Source organism: Notamacropus eugenii, chromosome 1 (assembly GCF_028372415.1).
Source record: "Notamacropus eugenii isolate mMacEug1 chromosome 1, mMacEug1.pri_v2, whole genome shotgun sequence".
Taxonomy (NCBI): domain Eukaryota; kingdom Metazoa; phylum Chordata; class Mammalia; order Diprotodontia; family Macropodidae; genus Notamacropus; species Notamacropus eugenii.
Genome location: NC_092872.1, coordinates 123,588,179 through 123,594,339, shown reverse-complemented (window position 1 = coordinate 123,594,339; position 6,161 = coordinate 123,588,179).

The window sequence follows — 6,161 nt, the reverse complement described above, 5'->3', positions numbered from 1 at the left end:
GTACTCTGCTTCCTTTCTAATCTTGGTTGCATTGTTTTTGTTTGTGCAAATCCTTTTTATTTCATATAATCATCCTTTTTCCATAGATATGATAGGGAAACTACGCCTTGCTCTCCTAATTTGCTTATAGTAACACCCTTTATGTTTAAGTCATATACCCATTATGACTTTATGTTGTTATGTGGTACAAGAGGTTGGTCTATACCAGTTTCTGCCATACTATTTTCCAGGCTTCCCAGCAATTTGTCAAATAGTGAACTCTTGTCACTTCGGATCTTTGAATGTATCAATTAGTACATTAAAATGGTAATTTACTACTGGGTCTTGTGTAGCTAAACTATTCCACTGATCCACTAGTCTATCACTTCCCCAGTATCAGGTAGTTTTGGTGATTACCACTTTGTAATGCAGATTAAGATCTGGTATGGCTAGTCTACTTCATTTCACCTTTGTTTTCTTTAATTCCCTTGACATTCTTTAAGTTTTTTTTTTCTTCCAGTTGAATTTTTTTATAAATCGGGTTTTGGTAGATTGATTGATATGCCACGGTTTAAGGATATGAATTTAGGTCGGATTGTGATATTTATTATATTTTCTCAGCCTACCCATAAGCAGTGAACTGACTTCCAGTTGTTTAGATTTGATTTATTTGTGTGAAAATGTGTTTAATAATTGTGCTAATATAGTTCCTGGATTTCTCTTGGCAAGGTAGACTCCCCAGTGTTTCACATTGCCTACAATTATTTTAAATGACTCTTTTCTATTGCCTTTTTTTTTGGCGATATATAGAAATGCTGATGATTTATGTGGGTTTACTTTATATCCTATAATTTTGCTAAAGTTGTTAATTATGCCAAGTTTTATTATTTAGTTCATCATCTAGAATTCTTTAAGTATTCCATCTTACTATTTGCAAAGACAGATAGCTTTGTCCCTTCATTGCCTAGTCTAATTCTTTCCTTTGCTTTTTCGTTTCTTTTTCTCATAGCTAATATTTTTTGGTACAATACTGAATAATTGTGGTGATGGTGAGCACTATTACTTTACCCTGATCATAGTGGGAAGGCAGCATAGCTTTTCCCCACCACAATTAATATTGTTGATGGTTTTAGATAAATAGTACTTATAATTTTAAGGAATTCTCCCTTTAATCCTGCCCAGACTAGTGTTTTTTTTTTTTTTAATACCAATGAATGTTGTCTTTTTTTCCTAAGGGATTTCTGCATCTATAGAGAAAATCATATGATTTTCCTTGGCTTTATTATTGATATGGTCAGTTACACTGTTAGTTTTCTTAATAGGAACTAACCCGCATTTCTGATATGAATCCCACCTGGTCCAGGATCATATGACCCTGGAAATACATTGCTATAAAAATTGAAATTTTTAAATCAATATTAATTAGTGATATTGGACTATAGTTTTCTTTCCCTGTTTATCTCTTCCTGATTTAGTTATCAGCATGTTTCATAAAAGAAATTTGATAGGATTGCTTCTTTGCCTATTTTTCCAAATTATTTTCCAGATCTTTATATGGCATTGGAATCAACAATTTAATGTTCGATGGGGTTCACTTAGAATCCATCTGACCCTAGGTATTTTTTATCATAAATTTCACCTTGTCAGTTCCCTTATAACGTTAGGACTTCAGCACTCTAGTCTAGAGAATCCACCTACACCCAGTGAATGAATAATGAGCCTATGTCTAGACTGAGAGGCCTCAATGGGGACCCAGTTGGCTGTGCCCTTCTGTCTCCACCTTTCCTTCTCCTCCCTAAAGGAAAGTATATTTGGATGGCCAAAGGACAAGGCAACTTGGGAGTTATGGGTGAAGTTTCTTTTTTTCCTTCTTTCTTTCCTTCCGCCCTTCCTTCCTTCCTTCTTTCCTTCCTTCCATTTTTCTCCCTTCCTTCCTTCTTTTCTTCCTTCCTTCCTTCCTTCCTTCCTTCCTTCCTTCCTTCCTTCCTTCCTTCCTTCCTTCCTTCCTTCCTTCCTTCCTTCCTTTCTTCTTTCCTTCCTTCCATCCTTCCTTTTTTCTTTTTTCTTTCTTTCTTCCTTACTTTCTTTCTTCCTTTCCTTCCAGAAACCTTTAATACAGTTCACTCTGAAAGCCATACAATAGTTCCCTGCCAAAACTCCACTTAATGCCACTCCTTGGTAACCCTCCTGTCTTCAGAATGGTTATCGATAGAAACTCTGACTTTTTCCTTCCTACTTGATTTACTTTTTTTTCTTTTGCTTATTAAACGGACTCTTCCCTGATTAATTCTTAAACAGGTCTTTTTCCTGAACAGCTATAAACTCAATCTAAGTGCAGACCTGAATTGGCCAAGGTCTTCCCTTCCATACTGGGCCTTCTGCATTCATTCTGATGATCATCTGGTAACTGAACCTAGATAGCTCAGTAGAGAAAAGTGAGGCTGGTTACCCTGTATATGCCTTCCTCACTCAAAACAATATCAACTTCATGTCATGTCATCATTTCTCTAGTGTCATGATGTTCTTCAAAAACGAAGGACGAACATAGATACAGTGAACTATAGTGGGGAAGAATTGCACCTAGAGAAGATGTATCTGAGTGTAGTGAATTCTTCGGTTAAGTTCAGAATGTCCTTAAGAGGCTAGATTTCTTGTGAGGGGAAGTGGGTCAAAAAGAAAAGATCCTTGAATCCCATATATAAAATTGTTCGTAAATATAATAAGGAAATAATCATTTTTTCTCACATTTATTACTTCTACCTTTATGCATTTGATTGTGAGGTTTTTCTTGTTCTAATACACGGTCAATTTTTATATAGGTGCTATTATCAGTGAGAAAGATATATTCCTTTCTCTCAACATTCAGTTTTCTTCAAAGGTATATCATTTGTAACTTTTCTCAAATTCTATTTACTTCCTTAGCTTCTTTCTTGTTTGTTTTGGGGTTAGAATTATCTAATTCTGAACGGGAAAAGTTGATGTCCTCCACTAGTATACTTGTATTATTTGTTTCCTTATGTAACTCATTTAACGTCTCCTTCAGAAATTTATTTATTTTTGTTGTTTTTTTTTAGACTTTATTTTTATTTTATTTTATTTTCTGACTTTTTTAATTTAACTTTTAACATTCATTTTAACAAAATTTTGGGTTCCAAATTTTCTCCCCTTTTGTCCCCTCCCCCCATCCCAAAACACCGAGCATTCTAATTGCCCCTATCACCAATCTGCTCTCTCTTCTATCACCCCTCTCTGCCCTTGTCTCCATCTTCTCTTTTGCCCTGTAGGGCCAGATAAATTTCTATACCCCTTTACCTGTATTTCTTATCTCCTAGTGGCAAGAACAGTACTCGACAGTTGTTCCTAAGACTTTGAGTTCAAACTTCTTTACCTCCCTCCCTTCCCACCTCTTCTCTTTGGAAGGCAAGCAATTCAATATAGGCCAAATCTGTGTAGTTTTGCAAATGACTTCCATAATAGTCGTGTTGTATAAGACTAACTATATTTCCCTCCATCTTATCCTGTCCCCTATTACTTCTATTCTCTCTTTTGATCCTGTCCCTCCCCATGAGTGTCGACTTCAAATTGCTCTGTCCTCCCCATGCTCTCCTTTCCATCATCCCCCCCACCCTGCTTATCCCCTTATCCCCCACTTCCCTGCATTGTAAGATAGGTTTTCATACCAAAATGAGTGTGCATTTTATTCCTTCCTTTAGTGGAATGTGATGAGAGTAAACTTCATGTTTTTCTCTCACCTCCCCTGTTTATCCCTCCACTAATACATCTTTTGCTTGCCTCTTTTATGAGAGATAATTTGCCCCATTTCATTTCTCCCTTTCTCTTCTCAATATATTTCTCTCTCACTGCTTGATTTCATTTTTTTAAAGATATGATCCCATCCTCTTTAATTCACTCTGTGCACTCTGTCTCTATGTGTATGTGCGTGTGTGTGTGCATGTGTGTATGTGTAATCCCACCCAGTACCCAGATACTGAAAAGCTTCAAGAGTTACAAATATTGTCTTTCCATGTAGGAATGTAAACAGTTCAACTTTAGTAAGTCCCTTATGACTTCTCTTTGCTGTTCACCTTTTCATGCTTCTCTTCATTCTTGTGTTTGAAAGTCAAATTTTCTTTTCAGCTCTGGTCTTTTCATCAAGAATGCTTGAAAGTCCTCTATTTCATTGAAAGACCAATTTTTCCCCTGAAGTATTATACTCAGTTTTGCTGGGTAAGTGATTCTTGGTTTTAGTCCTAGTTCCTTTGACTTCTGGAATATCCTATTCCATGCCCTTCAATCCCTAGAAGCTGCTAGATCTTGTGTTATGCTGATTGTATTTCCACAATACTTGAATTGTTTCTTTCTCGCTGCTTGTAATATTTTCTCCTTGACCAGGGAACTCTGGAATTTGGCCACAATGTTCCTAGGAGTGTCTCTTTTTGGATCTCTTTCAGGAGGTGATCTGTGGATTCTTTCAATATTTATTTTGCCCTCTGGTTCTAGAATCTCAGGGCAGTTTTCCTTGATAATTTCATGAAAGATGATGTCTAAGCTCGTTTTCTGATCAAGGCTTTCAGGTAGTCCCATAATTTTTAAGTTGTCTCTCCTGGATCTATTCTCCAGGTCAGTTGTTTTTCCAATGAGGTATTTCACATTATCTTCCATTTTTTCATTCTTTTGGTTTTGTTTTGTGATTTCTTGGTTTCTCATAAAGTCATTAGCCTCCATATGTTCCATTCTAATTTTGAAAGAACTATTTTCTTCAGTGAGCTCTTGAATCTCCTTTTCCATTTGGCTAATTCTACTTTTGAAATCATTCTTCTCCTCATTGGCTTTTTGAACCTCTTTTGCCAATTGAGTTAGCCTATTTTTCAAGGTGTTATTTTCTTCAGCATTTTTTTGGGTCTCCTTTAGCAGAGTGCTGACCTGCTGTTCATGCTTTGACTTCATGTCTCTCATTTCTCTTCCCAGCTTTTCCTCCACCTCTCTAACTTGATTTTCAAAATCCTTTTTGAAATCTTCCATGGCCTGAGCCCATTGGGTGGGCTGGGATACAGAAGCCTTGACTTCTGTGTCTTTCCCTGATGGTAAGCATTGTTCTTCCTCATCAGAAAGGAAGGGAGGAAATGCCTGTTCACCAAGAAAGTAACCTTCTATAGTCTTATTTTTTTCCCCTTTTCTGGGCATTTTCCCAGCCAGTGACTTGCCTTCTGAATGTTCTCTTCACACCCACTTCACCTCCAGATCTTCCCAGCCAGTGCTAGGGGTCTGAGATTCAAATGCTGCTTCCCAGCCTCAGTGTGAGATCAAGTTCAGCTGCTCAGGTGGGGGCAGGGCCACCTCATGGGCTCAGTTCCCTCAGGGGGTTTATGTAGAAACCTTCAACAATGGATACAGGCTCCTGCCTGCTTGGGGAGCCCTGGTCTACTCCTGCCTCAGCTGCTGCTTCCCGAGGGGGCCTGAGCTATGGGGCCACCCCACTCCCCTCTCGATCCACCAAAGAGACCCTCTCACCGACCCCCATCACCTGTGGGTGGAGAGACCCGAGCGGCCGCTGGAGATCCCATCCCTGAAGCCTGCACGGATCTTCTCCTCTCGCTGCCATGGCCAAGGCAGGGCTGTGCTCGGCTCCACGTCTGCAGCTTGATGGACCTTTTGCAAGAGGTTTGCAGGCTCTCTGGAACAGAAATCTCTTCTGCTCCACTGTTCTGTGGCCTCTGCTGCTCCAGAATTCGCTGGGCGTTCTTTTTTACAGATGTTCTATGGGCTGTGGGTTCGGAGCTATGTGTATGTGAGTCTTTCTACTCTTCCATCTTGGCTCCGCCCCCTAATTCAGAAATTTAGATGCGTATAAATTAAGAGTATATGAGTTTATTTCTTGATTTTTTGTTACCTTTAACAAGATATAGTTTTTTTCCTCATTTCTTATAATTGGATCTATTTTTGCTTTGCTTCTTTCTGAGATTTTAATGGCTACCCTGCTTTTTTTTTAATTTTCTGCTGAAATATGATCTATACTATTCTATCCCCTTCTATTTAATTTCTATCTTACTGTTTTGACTGTTTCTCCTAAGCAGCATGTTGTACTGTTCTAGTCTTTAATGTTCTCTGCTATGTGCTTCAATTTTTTAGGTGACTTCAGCTCACTCATATTCACGGTAAGGATTACTTTGTATTTCCCTCCG